At 35.9% G+C, this 18237-nt stretch overlaps 1 protein-coding gene across 3 annotated transcripts in view; it reads left to right on the top strand.

The window, feature by feature from the left end:
* LOC129217205 (uncharacterized) overlaps window positions 1-18237 on the top strand; it is a 59981-nt gene that overhangs the window by 8734 nt on the left and 33010 nt on the right. Inside the window, exon 1 of one of the 3 annotated variants that reach the window (XM_054851474.1) lies at window positions 2087-2185. The exons of 1 other annotated variant lie outside the window; for it this stretch is intronic. The gene's annotated coding sequence lies outside the window, so the exon portion shown is untranslated. Of the gene's footprint in view, window positions 1-2086; window positions 2186-3295; window positions 3402-18237 lie in introns of those variants that run through there. One more of the 3 variants, XM_054851472.1, reaches the window with a different exon arrangement.

Raw genomic sequence — 18237 nt, 5'->3', positions numbered from 1 at the left:
TTTTTTGATCTTTCAATATTTATTTAATTAATATTTATTTTTGGCTATTTTTATTTTTGTCTTTAATATTTGTCTGTTACAATGAGCCATCTATCTTTCTTTTTCATTTTATTTTATTTATTTATTTATTTATTTATTTATTTTTTTGTGGGAAAAGGAAGCTAAAATGCGGTTGCTTGTAGCTCCAAAACTCGTACGTGTGATAATTTGCACTTTTTGTGCTTAGTTAACATTATCTTTATCAATTTACGTTCAGTACAAAGTTAATGCTTAATTTCATTATAACCTGATGTAATTTTTGAATCGTCCTCACACAGAACAATATAAAACGACTCAAAATAATAATTATAAGCATAGATATTTAAATGCAATTTAATATTCAAATGAAAAATTGTCAAGGGTTATTTGCGCTAAAATATAATTAAGATGCAAATGTTTGCCGTTTGTGCAGGAAAAAAAAAGTGAGAGCAACAAACTTTTCGTGTTTAAAAAATGAATTCGCAATTCCAATAAACTGTAGGAGAAGCTGCATTCTCTGGCTAATGGAGGCTGATAAAGGTAAAATACACAAATGCCGTAACGTGTAACCTGAAGGACAGTAAATTTTCTTCGAGTTTTTCTTTTTTATTCTTTGAAATATTTTTTTTTTTTTTATGTCTTGTGGATATTCTAACCCAGTGGTGTAAAACCTTTTTTGATTTGAGGGCCGCACCTCATCTAAAAATGATTCTCGCTGGCCAGAAAACATATAAAATTTCAAAAACTTAAAATAATAATAATAATAATAATAATAATAAAAATAACATGGGAAAATGTGGAAAAGGAAAGAAAATTACAAACCAAGAATGAGGTTGTTTCCTTCAGTCAAAAGTACTACTTTTAGTCACTGAAGTTGATAGAATGAGGAAAAATAATTAAAAAAAAAAGTAAAATAAAATAAAATAAAAATAAATAAATAAATAAAATGCACCCAGCAATTACATTTATTTCCCAACATTTATTTTTTAGTTAATTTTTTAAAATGTTCGATTTTTCAAACAAGGCGTGGTCTTTATGACGTCACAAGTGTTGCACTTTGGTGCGTATTCCACTGGTACGCTGAATGCTTACGATTGCTGTCTACCGCGTTTCCACGTTACGATAATTCAGAAGCGAATTAAATATTGCGCTCTGCATCAGTGAATGGCAGTTCATTATTTGTGATGTCATGCGCAGAAGCGTAAAAAATGAAATTGAATCAGCGTATCGATTTTAATAATTTAATTAAAATAGTAAACTTTGTCAAATTATTCAAAAAAAGGTCAAATCTTATATTTTAAAACATGCTCTTTCAGAAAAAAAAAAAAAAAATACTTTTAAAATTTCGGAAACTATCCCATTGTTTTTATCATTATTATGCTGATTTTGTTAACTGCATCTTTTTTTTTTTTCAGAAATCCATTTCTGACTATTTCACTCCAAATTTGTAACAATGTCATTGATTGTGCTTTTCGATTCGTAATATTGAACAAAACAACGGTCCACATGGAATAGCTTCGTGGATCGGATGTGGCCTACGGGTCGTAGATTGGGCAACTCTGTTCTAAACCATCTAGAAAGAAATGAGAAAACGTGGAACAGAATATGTTACCTCTTTCCGTAGCTTCTTAAATCACCGCAAGGTAGCGCATTCGAGCTCTGAAACTGCAAATTACTTTTTACTCCAAATCTCGTGTGATATTTTTTGAAATTTGTGCTCTACAACATTATTCTCTGATAATTTACGGTAATTACGTTTCTAAGAGAGAAATATGGAGGGGCAGCATAAATCATGAATACGAATGATACCGAGTAATACAAAATTTATTCACCGGAGGAGTTAAAAATGGAAATGAAAAACAGTATTATAAAATAGTAATGAAGGAAGAAAATAAATTTTGCCTATTAGAATACCGGATCCGATGCTATAAATAACGATGGAAATTAAGATTTCAAAACCCCCCAGAAGGTGGCGCTATTTTCTTTGCAAATTCAAGCATTTTCTTTATTTTCATAACTTTTATACATGTTAAATGGCAACTGATTCACTGGGCAGGTTCTAGTTTCGGTTCGCTGTTTGTTAGTCTTTTGTTTTGTCTGCAGGGTAATTCTTTTAGTTTATTGTTTAACTTGAAAACGCTATTGAAAGCTTCTAATTGAGAATTGGGTGAGTTGCACGCTACTTTGATTTTTCTAGTTGTTTCGACATTTGTTTCTTCTATTTTTGTCCGCTGTGCTTATTTTGTTTTTTGTGATATACGAGTCGAATTTTTGAATTTTTTGCAATACAGTGATTGCCTGGCTATTGAATATTGTTAATTGAAACTGTCGACTTGAGGGATCATATTCTCATAAACATAACAAATCCAACATTAACTTCAAAAAAAAAAAAAAAAACCCTGCCAGATAATTGAATCAAGCTTGCCACTTAAATTAATCAAACGTACATAAATAAACATTTTTTCCAAGCACGTGGTTCATTTTTGAAGTTTTTTTTTATTACCGGCCGGTAGCATTAACCAGGGTTGCGAAGTTAGAGTCGAACTTAGTTTTGAAAAAGGAGTCGGAGTCGTTAGAAAACATGCTTTTTTCTTTAATTTTCAATTACTCTTGTTTTATTTTTGAACTAGGGGGTTCTGCTCCTTGCTCGTTGCTGCTCACCAACCCCCGAAGATTGGTTCCCAATATCTTATTTGGTTCGCGAAGATTTAAAGCGCCTGTTTAGATTCAGATTAAAATACATGTTGCGATAAGGATTAAACAAAAGTTGTGCTCCCCTATCCCGTAATTTCAGTAAAGAGCTAATTAAACTTAGAAAAATATTAAAATTCTATTCCAACCCGAAGACAAAAAGAACTTAATAAAAATACATGTAACATTTTTTTTTTTAAGAAGCACTTCAAAGAGCACCCTTTCCCTAGGGCTTACGATGGGCCACATTAGGCCTGTCATTCGGAAGGGGGGCAACCACCTCCTCCCTCGTCTTTAAGAAAGTACTATACATGTGGGAGTGGTTTTTGATGTTTTTTGATAAAATTGCATTGAATTTATACCCCCCCCCTCCCCCATGAAAGCTGATCTATGATGGGCCTGGGATGCATAGATCAGCTTTGCGGGCTCCATAAGACCTGCGGATCGTAGTTTGGGCTCTTGCATAATAAATCACTGAAAGCGCTTCCAGATAGATTCTGGTTATCTTGTCAATAATGAGAATAATGAAAACGTCCCTGATTAAAAAAAAAAGATAAAGCGAGACGTTGCGTCGTCATATTTCTCACCGCATTCGTGCTGACGGCTTCATTTTTCGTCTAGCTACATTTTCAATTCAATTAGTTCCTGTTTCAGTATGTAGTTGTGCGTGCAGTTGCTTCTATTTTCCATACGTAAGCTCAACTTTTGATTCCTTTCACCATTTCCGATTTGAATCTCTTTTACATTTTTAGCGTGTGGACTTTCGTTTGATTTAGAAGTTTAGAAATAAAATTTATATATTAATTTGACGTTTTCTTTTACAAACCGCATTCGAGTTCCCGTTTGTTTGCACCAAAATCGAAGGAGCGACTTGTGTTTGATAGAAGATAGAGCAAATACTATAATGGTATTATAGTATATTTGCTCTATCAAATCAATGGTATAAGAAATATGCAAATATATGTGAATTTTGGCTTCAAGTTGGAAAAACTAATTCAAATATTATGTTTTCATTTATTGCTCGAGTTCTAAAATGTGAGTTGTTCTACCATTTTAGAGCAACAGTTAACACATAATCGAGAAATAAATCATTTATTTAATGCAATTAAGTTTCACTAAAAAAATGAACAAAATACTAATTGAATGAAATCATTGATAGATAAAATATATATCAACCAGTAGATAAAATAAAATAAAAATTAAATAGAGCTAAATATGTGAATTAACAAAATAAATGCATAATAAACCGTCATCTTTTTGAGTCAACGATGTCATCCTTCGATCAGACGAAGTTTTCGTCCGTTTGGGGGAAAAACTCTTGCTTGGGGAACTTTCCTGTTATTATTGTGTTCTCTGCGACTGATTGGTTATTGTTTGTGATATAAATTTGGCATCCTTTCTGGGGATTGTACTGCCCGTTACGTGCAGTCCTTAGGAAGGGGGCAATGTTACAAATTTCGTAAATAGTAATTATTTTTATGATTAATTTGTTGTAATCTGGCTAAATTTGGCGTTTATTCCATTATCTTTCATTTAAAATTGTCTTAGTAACGTAACCTGTAAATAGTTTCTTGCAATGAATATACAACCCCGTTACATTCAGGGTTGGCAAGTTTCTGCCAAGGTGGTTAAAACCACTGGTAGAAACCGGTTAAAACCGGAATGGCAAAAACCACTTTCTGCCACATTTGTGGCAGAAACTGGCAAAAACTCACAAAATGAAAAAAAATTAAATTATTGGCATGCAATAGGAAGTGCATGTAAAAAAATAATTATTAACCAAAGCACAATTTAATTACTATATTACCACAAGTTAAAATCAAATGTTACATTGTTTGAACCCTGCAGTTGCTTCTTAGAAAAGGTGGTTTCTCAAATCTAAACAGTTTCTCAATCTAATATGTACAAGTGAGAAACTTTAGAATATTCCTGCAACAGAAGAGCTAGCAGGCAATGCATCAAGGAACAAGCAATGTTCGTGAAACTTTCATCTATTGTATTTTTTTTTAACTGGTCCACCATGCAGTAACTGGGGTAGTGGGAGAAATTCGACTGGAAAAATAAGTTTCGAGAAATAGGGCCAATTTGTTTTGCAAAGCTGTGACATTAGGTACAAAATCTGCTAATATTGGCAAGTAAAATTCTGGCACTTTCTTCTTGAAGCATGTGATAATTTCGATCACAAACAATTTAGATGAAGCATATAAGTGAGCAAATTAAAATCAGAAATGCCTTTTAATTCTGTATGTCACTCTTCTTTGATGAGCACCTGTATGATTTTTCGTACTTTGTTAGATTAATCCAAACAATACGAGTATCTGCAATTGAAAAGTTTCCTTCTCAAACTAAATCAAGGGCATTAGCATAGGATTTTATTTTTTTAAATGATGAAAGAAGTTTAATTTTTTAGTTTACTTAAACGAATATCATTTAGCAATCACTTAAGTAATTGAATATACTTTTAAGTTTTTGCCAGTTTCTGCCGGTTTTTACCGGTTATAACCAGTTTCTGCCACTGGCACGGCAAAAACTAGTTTCTGCCGGCAGAAAGCCAACCCTGGTTACATTCAGATGAAGTATATATGGTCCCTCCATTTCTGAATGATAAGATTTGTAGATGAATAAAAAGAAAATGAATAGTCCAGTCAATGAGTGCTCAAAACAGGAGTGTAGCGTGCATGGAATATGTGATAATTTTTGACTTCAGAATATTGTTAGGGATAGTTAGTAAGTAAACATACTAAAAGTCCCCGACCCTGGGAGGTGAGCTAAAGGGAGGGGGGAAGAAAATTTTGGATTTTTCGAGAAAATGTCGGAAACGGTGTAAAAAATGCGTTTAAAATAAAAATTCAAGCTAAATAAAGTTACTATGAAACTGTTTCTACACATATTTGTCAAATTTCCAATAATTTTTCGGGCATATGTTATGAAAAATCGATGATTTTCGGAAAAATTCTCTCTTTTTGTCAAACATTTACTCCTAGTGCCTCCCAGGATCAGTATAAATGAAAATTATTAACGACAAAGTTGTAGAGCTTTAAATTTCCATCAATTTGATATGCTATTTTGTTATGTTTTATTCAACCAATCAAAAGTTACAGAATTTCAAACACGCACTTTCATGGCAAAAAATGGAACACTTGCCATTCACAAGTTTTAAATTGACTCGAAAGGATCGCGCACTTCTTCCTTCAATGAATTCGACAATTCTGATGGACAATAAAGAAGTATTTGTGGATTACTACAACACAAATGATGTTTAAGGGTTGGGAGGGTCGTAAAATTGTGACTTTGTGATATGGGGGAGGGAAAGAGTATAAGAAGTGTGACATCAAGCATTTTTTAATACGAATATGTTTATAAAAATTAGTTTATGAAAAGTACTTTGTAACAATTGGGGAGGGGGTCAAAAAGGTTGAGAAAAAGTGTAACATTATTTATGGACAGCCCCTTACCAAGATTTGCAGAACTACGTACTAAAAATGCAGTATGAATTAGCTCCACACCCATTGCATTATTTAACAAAAATGAACTGAGGAAGTGGGGAAAGCCAGCACTTCCTCATTAAGAAATTTGTTAGAAGTAATTAATAAGTAAATATACTGAAAGTCTCCGACCCTGGGGGGGGGGGCAGTTAAAGGTGGGAAGGGGGAACCAAATTTTGTGACTTTCGATTATATCTTGGAAACTGCATGAAAAATGTGTTCTGAATAAAAGTAAAAGTTAACTAAATTTATTGTGAAACTGTATTCATACATATAAGTCACATTTTCAGTGTTATTTTAGGTACGCGCTCTTGAAAACCAATACTTTTTGAAAAAAAATTATCTCGTTCTTTTTGTCTCAGAGCGTCTGTGCCAAGCAGGCGCTCGAGGGATCTTGTTTAGCATTCATGTGACAAGGACCCTGATGGTTTTCTGTGTCTTTAAAATCCACCGGCTGAACACTTGAACTGCAATTTCAAACCTGATACCAAAGAAGTACGAAGAATAGGCCCAATCACAGCAACACGCAGCTGACAAGCAATCAAAAACTATGAAGTTCTAGCATGTACTCAATTTCGTTACTCTTATTGAAATGAATGTGACGCTACAGCAGGATAATGAAAATTTTAATTATAGAAATAAGGTAAATGTAGCTGACCGGCAGCACCTTTTTGTAATTATAGTTTTTATTACATTATTACTAATCATGTTTTGAAAGTGTTTATATGGAATATAGACTGACAGTAATTAGAAAATGAAAATATCATCTTTAAGGTGACATCTTGGTTCTATTCTGAGGCGGAAGGGTCATGTCACCAGCAGTGGAAATATTGTTCTTAGCAATTGGTAATGCATTGATGTCATCGTCTTCCCCTTCATCCTGGATAAATATATTGATTCCGTTGTTGCAACTGCCTTTGCAATACAAGCTTGCGACAGAGTATTCTAACGATGATTTTCTACAAGTGACCTCCTGGTCACTTGTAGAAAAGCAATCTGTGAAAATCATCTTCAAGATTCCGTCAGGAGCAACATCCGATTCCGAGAGTTTCAGCACCAGGGCCGATCCTAGCAGGTGTGCAGAGTGTGCACCGTACAAGGGCGGCCAAAGCAAGGGGCGGCCGCAGGCCGCATCATATAGTTCTTTTAATCAAGCAAAATTCCTCAAGAATTTTTCACAAGATAATTTATAATATGTCAAATAAATATGCTGAATTTTAAATGTTCAATTATCAAAGTAAATGCCGATTTCCCGACAGCATAGCATAGTTTAAGAAAAATAGATTGTTAGGGAACATTGTATTGGTTCATTGTCCATTAATATCTACTCTTTACACACATGCTTCATTTGGTTGCAAAATTTGTGACAGAACCGGTAATCATGCATGGATACAGTGGAGGGGAGATGAGGGAAATGGCCCCCTCTCCTGAAGCACGAAAATGTGCCTTCTAAAAGGAGCACTCAGGGCCCATGGCGGCCACTAATATTTACCCCCCAAGCTTTTATAGACCTAAAAAATGAAGACATATTTTATATATTATATTTTAAAAAAGCTATACTGGTTAGATACTGTCGCAAGCATTTCAAACAACAAATTCTGTTTTCAACAATCGCGGATGCGTGGAGAGACAGTGGAAAATTGCAACTCCCCTGAGAGTCAAACGTATATGAATAACGAACTAAAATTTTGTAATTTTCTCCCTTTACAGCATGTTTTTCGAATTAAAATCACAAATGAACTGCCCGGTTTCAGATCAGGGCTCTTGCCCCGGGTAGTAAATTTAAACGTAGCTCTGAAACAAAGATCCAAAAGAATGCCATGACCTCCTTGACGAGACTAAAGAAGGCTTAAAATTGCGTTTTTAGGACTTTAATTTCGGAAAATTTTGCTGTTTGAACCACTGATCTTAAGGACCCAACTAAATCTCTGATTCACTCCTTCCACCTTAATCAAACATAGCCTGAAAATGTTGGCTTTAAAATCCAAAATGTGTTTTCAGAGGACAGCCCTTCTGATGTCATCAAAATTTGCTTAATGACATTTTTCGTATTTCTTTTTCGAAAATTTTTGCGGTGGAGGGGCCCGAAATCCATTCCCCAATATTACTACCAAAGATAATCAAAGATAATCAATCATTACTACCGAAGATAATCTCAATTAGTGATTTTAGAGAGCCCCCTAATCCCACCCCCTTTGTTTGAAATTGACTTCAGTTTCAAAAAACAGTTCGGGAGGGCACGCTGAACCCCCGCCCGCTCTTTGTCCCATCGTTATCAAACAATGCGTAAAATACGATTTTCTAAAACACTCTGGAGGAAAACTGCCTGGCTTATGTAACTTTTTACAGCGCTAGGGCATATACCCATCAATCGTCGAAGTGAGATGAACAAAAGTCTATAGTTGTGTTTTTCAGATATCAATATCGAAAAATATCCGAAAGATCCGCCGAAGCTTCCCAGTTATGTTAACTTCACCAAAGATAGCATAAAATTGCGCTTTTAGAAGTATCCACTTGGGAGCCCCAAAACCCTTCCTTCCTAAAAGTAGCCTAAAATGGATTTTAGTTCCGAAAAATATTTTGGTTCGGAATATTTTCACGTTTTTCCTATCGTTTTCAAATATAGCCAAAAATGGGTTTTTGAAACAATAGTGCCGGGAAATTACCGGAGGAAAGCCGCCAGATCCCCAACCGTCACCAAAGACAGCCTAAATTTGCGTTTTAAACTTCAATTTCGAAAACTTTCGATTGGATATGATTGAATCTCCCTCCCTTTAGCAATGTCAACAAAGATAACCCAAAACTGCTAGTTTAAAACTTCAGTTTCGGAAAATTTTCGGGAAGAACGCCGATCTTTCCTAAGCTGCGGTCACAAAAAATAGCTTCGAATTGATTTCAATTTTGGAAGCATTTTAGGAGAGAACTCCAACATTACTTTTCCTCTGAAATCTTGAAAAAGCTCCTAAAATTGCGATATTTGACGTCAATTTCGAAAATTTCTCCATGCATCTTGAACATACCCGACTCTTTTCTCTCCTTGCAACCAAACACAACCAAAGATTACTAAAGCTATTTTTCGTACGCCAATTTCGATAATTTTCTGGGAGCAATCCCCCCTCCCCTGATTCCCCAACCTCCGTTCTTTCTCTGATGTCACCGAAGACAGACTATAAAATGCGTTTTTACGACTAATAAATTTTGGTATCTATTACTTTCTTCAAAGATATAAATTGTATCTAAGGAGTTTCTTACCATAAAACTTTTCCTCCTTTTTATGAGCTCATCATTCTTGTTCTTTTTTTTTCCTTTTTTAAATTAGAACTTAATATAGAAATTTGAAGAAATATTTATATGGACGTCAAAGATTAGTCAAAATAAGCAAATTACTCTTGAGGGGCGGCACATTAGGTCTTTGCACACGGGCGGCCGACATCCTAGGATCAGCCCTGTTCAGCACGAGTTGGTCATTCCTCTTTTCCCAAACCCCCAATCCGGTACTTCACCATTAAGTTCCTAGCTACATGTTAACTTGGTGGTACGGCAGAGTTAGAGATCAGTCTTGATGTTAGCAGCTACTTTGATAAATGATCTGTAACGGAACTCATTGAGGGACATTTCTGTCGCACGTGCATAGAGCACCACACCATGAGAGATACATATGACCCCAGCTGTCTCAATGGATTCAGGGGAAGAAGAACTGTTGATATATACCTTAGATACATGTTGTATGATTTTAGATTTCTGATAGAATGTTGTGATCTGTTGATGATTCGGCTATCAAGAGGACAACCAGGAGTACTTATTCTCAAATGATAGCTACCGAAGAATTTTTCTATCTGATCCGTCTTCGCAACATCAACGTCAACATCACCTAAATCTCGGAGCGTATTTTTCTCGTTTTTCAACAGCTTCATCATTAGCGGATTTTTCAGCTGACTGTTATTATGAAAGTTGGACAGAAACCTTCTTGTTTGACCGTCGTTTCAATTTTCTAACTGATGTTGATGTTCATATGGTTTATACAGTCGTCTCTTTTTTGCCTAACGGTTTTGTAGGCTATAGGTATCCTCAGTAACAACAATTTCAAATTTAATTAAATCAATGTCGTTATCAATTTCCTTAAACAGTATGTATAGTGCTGACTTTCTGTACGTCCTCAGTCCTCCAATTCATACTGCATATACGTAATTTTGCAAATCTTCGCCCGATTCCTTGGTAAAGGATTGTCCATAAATAATGTCACACTTTTTTTCAACATTTTTAACCCTCTACCTCCCCTCTCCCTTCCCTTTGTTACAAAATTCGTTTTACAAGCTATTTTTCATAAACATATTCGTATTAAAAAATGCTTGATGTCACACTTCTTACTCTTTCCCTCCCCCATATCACAAAGTCACAATCTTACGACCCCCCTAACCCTTAAACATCATTTGTGTTGTAGTAATCCACAAATACTTCTTTATCAGGATTGTCGAATTCATTGAAGGAAGAGGAAGTGCACGATCCTTTCGAGTCAGTTTGAAACTTGTGAATGGCAAGTGTTCCATTTTTTGCCATGAAAGTGCGTGTTTGAAATTCTGTTACTTTTGATTGGTTGAATAAAACATAACAAAATAGCATATCAAATTGAAGGAAATTTAAAGCTCTAAAACTTTGTCATTGACAATTTTCATGAATACTGATCCTGCGAGGCACTAGGAGCAAATGTTTGACAAAAAGAAAGGATTTTTCCGAAAATCAACGATTTTTTATAACATATACCCAGAAAATTATTGGAAATTTGACAAATATGTGTAGAAACAGTTTCATAGTAAGTTTATTTAGCTTGAATTTTTATTTTAAACGCATTTTTCCACCGTTTCCGACATTTTCTCGAAAAACCCAAAATTTTCTTCCTCCCTCCCTCCCACCTTTAGCTCACCCCCTAGGGTCGGGGACTTTTAGTATGTTTACTTACTAACTATCCCTAACAATATTCTGGAGTCAAAAATTATCCCATATTCCATGCACGCACGCTACAATGTGTTTATTGACTGGACTAGAAAAGAAATTTCGGGAATCACTTGGAATATTTGAGAGCTCTCTTTCGAGATTTATAAATAGCCATAACGCCTGTTCAAAGTCAGACTGGTCTGAGCCGTGGGCTGGAAAGTGTGTATTTGCCTTTGCGCTGTGTTTTTGCGTATTTCGATGTATATACGTGTGTGACCGTTGAGTTTACGGTGTTAATTGATATTTGCCTAATTGCTATGGTTAATTTAGCAGTTGTTAACGATATTTCTTGTACATAGTTGTAAATAAATCTCCTGTGGTTTTTCAAGAACTGTGTCGTCATTTAAAGATTTTCTTGAAGTGGCTGAACTCGTAACAATACTAAAGAAAAACGTAAAACATTCCGTTCCACGTGTTTTCTTTGGGGTAAATTACAGGCTTCAGACAGTTTGCGATGTAATGTAATTTCAGAGAGAATAGAAGAAAAGAAAGCTTCCCACAAACGCGATGAAAAATTATTGTCTACCACTAAGCTTCAAAGCAAGTTATTAGTTACGGCACTTGTTTGTTTTACCTTTTCCGTCCGCCATTAGACTGGCTGTAGCGCCCCTTTAGTTAATTGAAGTTGCGAATTAGTTTAAAAAAATAAAACCAACAGATTTTAATCAATGATTTTGTTAAAACAATGACTTGATTCAAATCAATGATTTTTTTAATCACTTGATTTTCATCATTATTTTGATCAAGCTGATTTAAATCAACGAACCCCGATTCCATTGAGCAAAATTATTATTATTCGGAAAAATTTGGACTTTTCATTCGGCAAACTGAGATTTTCCGCTCTCCCAAAAATTCAAGTCCGGAGCACCCCTGATTACTCTACTGCTTTTAAACTGCTCTTGTTTCCAAACAGCGTTTGATGGTTTTCCTTATAATGACAGTTCCAAAATTAGATGATTATCTGTCTAAAAAAGAAGGAATGGATTTTTTTTTTTGTTTTCCCCCAAAGATTAAAGGCAGCATCGTTATTAATATTGTTATCTTGCATCAATCGAAAAAACGTTTTCCAACTTCTGATTAAACACTTCCTAGCTTATAACTCGCTCTGGTACAGGAAAGCAGCAAAATGATTCGCCTGTTATCGCTAAAGGTACAAGGTCCAGTTAAACCAGATTACAAACAGAAAATTATTTACTCTTTTTAGTTGTATGTTTCATTTTCATGTGTATTGTTTGGAGTTATAAAGTTTTGTTCTCATAGCTGTGAATCTGGCACCCTGATATTAAAAACAATACATTTTTTAAGGGACATGAATAGCTAGCTAGTTTTACACTAAGAAGTCGATATTTTTTCAACGAAGTAAAACTACAAAATTTAAAGAACACTTTGCAATCAACTAATTTTCATACACGTTTCAAGAATTGTTTTAATCGTTTTTTTTTTTTTGAAATTACACTATTCATTGAGCGGTATACCCGACATGGTAGTGTAATTCCTCCCAAAGTTTGAGTACAAAATTTAAATACGACAAATGTCATATATAGTTTCGTGTGCTGTTCACACTCCTACATACAGTGATTCCTAAAAGTGTTCCTACACAGAGCCGGCCTTAACGAATGCGGGGCTTGATTAGAGAGAGTTCTGGTGGGGCCCTTTACAGAATAATTGTATTTAATTTAAGACAAAAAAGCAGCATGAGAGTGAATTTAAAAAATGTTAGACACTGATAAATTTTTGATGGCAATTCAGTGCTTTGACAGAGAAGTTTCGTACCAAATCCTACAAGGCCTAAAAACGAAATTTTAGATTATCTTTGGTGACATCAGCAATAGGGCAGAGGTGGGAGAGAAAATTCTAGAAATTAAAGCCTTAAAGACCCAGTTTTGGTCAAGAGAAGAAGTTTAAGAAGGGAGAGGAGTTGAAAAGAGTCTCCCGGAAGAATTTGTAAAACTCATGCCAAAATATCAAATTTAGGCATTTTGTGGTAAAATTAAGGGAAAGGAACTTATAAGGATTCTCGACTGAAGTATTTCAAAACTGAAGTCAAATTTGAACCAACTTTGGTGACATTAGAGAATTCTATGACCTTCCGGAAATTTTTCAATTTTGAAGTGTAAAAACGCAATTTTAGGATATTTTGATAACGAAAAAGGAAAGAGGAGATGAAGGTGTTTGAAACTGATCTCAATTTTAGTCTATTTCAAGAAAAGAAGGAAGCTGTCCCGTGGAATTTTCTAAACTCTAAATTTTCAGCTATCAGTGTGTGTGGGGGGGGGAGGGGGGGGGGGAAGGGGGGTTTCGAAGTTACACTTTACATTAGTAATATGATCCTAGTTGTAAGTGTAAGTTTGCAGAAATAGAAGATATGTAGTACTTCTCAGGGGTAAAGATCTCAGACATCTCTCTGAGTTAGTTTTAAAAAACGCAATTTTATACTGACTTTAGCGATGTTAAAGGAAAACAAGCTTCAGGGAAGCACTCCAGAAACGTTTTTGAAACTTAGGTCTAAAAAACGTATTTGTAGGCCATATTTGCTTATGCTTGGGGAAGAATTTTTTAGATTCAAGGAAGCACCACAGGAAATTTTTTGCAATATTGTATCTTAAGAAACGCCGTTTTAGACGATCTTTGGTTCTGATAAGAACAAGAGAGGCTCGGGGACCTTCTTCCCACCCCCCGAAAATTTTCGAAATTGAAGTCTCAAGGAATAATTTTTGGAATACGTTCAAAATTGTGGCTTTAAAAACGCACTTAAATCGATGTTTGGTGATGTAAGGAACAAGAGAAGTTCGATAACTTTCAGATGGAAATTTTTCGGAATTGAAATCCTAAAAACGCGATTGTATCGGCCATCTTTTTTGTGAGAGGAAAGATATGGGGTTTTGGGAAACACGCCCAACTAATTCTTGAAATTGCACTTTTTTAATTTCAGACGTTCTTTAGTGATATTAGGCGAAGGTGAGGTTTGAGTAATTCGAAATTCTGGTTAAAAAATCACTTGCGTAGACAATATTTGATGATGTTAATAGAAGGACAGGTGTGGGCTTGGCTCTCGTAAAATTTTCGAAAATAGAACTCCATTTTCGACAGTAATCATACACAAACTGAGAAATAGTTTTTAAAAAATTAATCTTAAAGGCCCCATTGCCTAGTTCCCTTCTTCTCTGACGGGAAGTATAGGTATTGCCATTGACTTCAGATGTTCAACTGGACAGACAGTTTCATTTTTTTTCCGGAAGTTTATTTGACACATCTTGGGCATCCATAACATTTTGGGGAAAAAAAACCCATCAATTTTACTTATGATGCTTTTAGCCGTTTTAGCGAATTTAAAATTATCTAAAAGTTTCAGGAACCTCCTTTATCCCATTGATTCAACTGAAAGTAGCTCTACACTTCCAAATTCAGCATCAGTTAAATATCAATTTTTTTTTTTTTTTTTTAATGTGTACCCTTCTTTTTTTCGTTCTACTGTAAATTTTGTAAATTTGCGTTTACTTATATTTTAATGGATTGTATTACATAACGTTTCAATTACACGAGCTGATGTGTGCATCACATGACTTCCTTATACACCAATTTTAATGTCATTTTCTCATTATTGGCAATTTTAATGTGATTCAACAGTTTGCTCTCTAAATATCACCACCAGAGGCCAAATTAAAACAAGATAAAAAAAAAAAAAATCGCCAAGGCGATAAAACTTCGTGACCAAAAGACTGGCGATATATCGTCAAGTGTCCACCAAATTATAACACCACTTGAGTGCACATCGAAATTAACAATGATTTCCCCCCAAAAAGGGGCAAAAGAAAAGGGGCAAAAAAGGGCCTTTCGAAACACCCGAATGCAACCAAAAAGGAAGGTGCATAACTAGACCCTACTAGGGGTCTACGTACCAAATTTCAACTTTCTAGGACATACCGTTCTTGAGTTATGCGACATACATACGCACATACGTACAGTGCTCGCCATTGAAAATGCAACACCAAGAAGTAGTGTTCAGTAATTTATGTAAATTTTAGAGTAGACGTACATCACTGAGTTATGTAAATGATGTGAAATGCCCAGCTCTCCGATGCACGTGAAGTAAGATATAAGGAAGGAACTTGCAGAATGGGCAATATTCGTGTCGTTATTTCTGAATGGAGAATTATCAAAGAAATTTTGTTTTTGTCTTGGAGGATGCGTGTAACACGAGAGAATGCAAGGCCGACGTCAACGAAGGCACTTCCAGCAGATAGACGATTTTACGAGGGGTATAGTGATCAGACTGAGAAGGGGAGGTTGGTCCGTACGTCAATCGCAGTTGATATCCACATGGATGCGAGCACGGTGCATCGGCTGTGCCGAAGATGGTTGGAACAACGAAATGTGGCAAGATTGAGGGGTGCAGGGGCAGCCAGGGTGACGTCAGAACGCGTGGATCGACGCATCCACCGACAAGCTGTAGCAGACCCACAAGTCTCTTTCTCCTCGATTCTGCAGCAGGTGGAAGATACCCTGAATGTTCCCTTGTCAACCAGAACCATTTCCCGTCGTTTGTTCGCACGTGGTCTGCAATCACGGCGGCCGCTAAGAAGACTGCCATTGACCCCACAACGTAGACAGCAACGTTTAGTATGGTGCCAGACTACAGTGACGTGGATGACAGAATGGCGAAATGTCGTGTTCTCAGATGAATCCCGTTAATGTTTATCCAGTGATAGTCGCCGCATACGTGTGTGGCGTCGACGTGGAGACAGATCTAATCCCGCAGTAACTTTGGAACGTCCCACCCAGGGCCGCGCCGTCCCTATGTGCAAGGTCGTGCGGCGCACGACGGCGCCAGAGTCAAAAAGGCGCCGAATTCTACCAATCAAAAATAAGTGGAAAAAAATCTCAAACAAAAAAATAAAATTGAACTTTTCATTATATCTAATAGTGATGGTGAAATTATACTACTCATTAAAACAAGCAATTCAAGCGCTGTCTGTCTAAAAGGAAAAAATTGCCTTGTTGTGTCCAAACATGCTATTCAAAAGCGCAATCTTTTACACTAAAAACACATGATTTTAATTCATGCATACGTGAGCATTTTTCTTCATATGTGGAGCAGTTAAATGCTATTTCGGTATGTCAATAATTTCACAAGGTTAAGCATACGAAGTGCAAAAAATTTGCTATTCCCCATTTTTGGTTCTTGCAGTGAATATGTTGTATAGTAATTTATGCACCTCCAGAACGCTGAGTTGAATATTTTTCAAAAATATTCTTTATTATGGAAGAGAGAGAGAGAGAAAAAAAAACACGTCTTAGGAAAACAAAGTGATTTTGATAAGACAAAAAATAATGATGTTGGGGAAAAGCTTAGTTAAGTTTCTTTCAGAAAGAAATCTTTGAATTAAAAACTTTCAGTAGTTACAGCTAATTGTTCAGCTGCTCCCCGCCCTCCGTCCTATTTTTTTTTCTTTTTTCCTTATTATTTTTCTTTCTTCTAGTTCGTCTGAAAGTAAGATTGTCTTCAAAATGCTACTCCTCCGATTCTCTCTCTCTCCCACCACCAAAAGCATTACGGAGCACCTCAAATTTCGTTTCTAGATCTTCACTTTCGCAAAATTTCCAGGGAAAGTCCTCGAATACCAAACAACATCGCTTGAAGCTACTTTCAAAAATCACCTAAAATCGCGTTTTTTGGAGCTTCAGTTTCGAAAGATTACAGGCCCTAATGTTACCAAATATGGTCTTACAATCGCGTTTTTAAGACTTAAATTTCAGAAAACATTCGGGCAAGGGCCTCCGAACCGCCTTCCTTTAATATCATTAAAATTTAGGTTTTTAAAACGTGACTTACCTAAAATTTAAGTGAAATAGCCTCTGAACTTCTTCTCCTAATATCACAGAATATTGCTCAAGGTTTTAGGGCTTTAATTTTGAAAAATTTTCCAGGGGGGTGCTTCAAAATCTCCTTTCCGTAAAAATCTTCAAAATTGTCTACAACTGAGTTTTTGGAAGTTCAATTTCAACAAATTGGAGGGGAGAGGAGGAATTGATTTCTATCTGTTTTACAAAAAAAAGGAAAAATAAATCGGGTAGAATCCCAGAGTTCCATCTCTTATTCTAACGTCAATAAATATGGCCTATAATCGCGTTTTAAGTCTTCAACTTCTACAAATTTCCGCGGAGCCCTTGTACTGTTTTCTCTCATAACACCACCAAAGAAAGTCTAAAATTGCGTTTTTAAAACTACAAATTTTAAAATTTTTAAAAGGGAATTTTTTTTAAATGTATCCCTCTAAAACTATTTTGTAGTTGCGCCACTGCTCCTGTTGTCATGTTTGGACAGGCATAACTGTTTTATTAATTATTTATCACTTAGAGATTAGATAGATACTCACAGTGGCGTGAACTTCGATATTTCAAACATTTTCCTTTTTCTAAAATGCATTATTAGCACATCAGAAGAGCTGCTGAACTCAAAATAATTTCGAGACATGAAGTAAAAACGTACACCATATTCCAAAATTAAATATTCACATATGATTTTTTAAATAAATTAAATGTCAAACGTATTTTTTTCCCCCATTTTATGTTTGCTTACAAAACCTCTTTCCAGGTGTTAACTATATTTTCCACGAACGCCAGAACATAAAGGCGCTCAAAAGACATTTGCACGACGGCGCCGATCAGGCTTGGCGCGGCCCTGGTCCCACCGCACGACAAAGTGGCATAATGGTTTAGGGCGCAATTGCGTACAATTCCATATCACCTCTAGTTCGTATTCAGGACACTATGACGGCCCACCGATACTTGGATAATGTGCTGCGGCCGGTGGCAAACACTTACCTTCCAGGGCTACCTAATGCAAATTTTCAGCAGAATAACGCCTGACCACACAGTGCTCGCATCTGCCAACATGCTCTCCAAGGCACACAGATATGGCCCTGGCCACCATACTCTCCTGACCTGTCACCAATCGAACATGTGTGGGATGTGGTTGGACGCCGTTTGCAGACTCTGTCCCTGCCTCGTTCAGAAGACGAACTGTGGCAAACGGTTGAAAGGGAATGGA

The sequence above is a fragment of the Uloborus diversus genome, chromosome 2, assembly GCF_026930045.1.
Source record: "Uloborus diversus isolate 005 chromosome 2, Udiv.v.3.1, whole genome shotgun sequence".
NCBI classification, from domain to species: domain Eukaryota; kingdom Metazoa; phylum Arthropoda; class Arachnida; order Araneae; family Uloboridae; genus Uloborus; species Uloborus diversus.
Note: the sequence above shows the minus strand (reverse complement) of the source record. Positions and strands in the feature narration are given on the sequence as shown.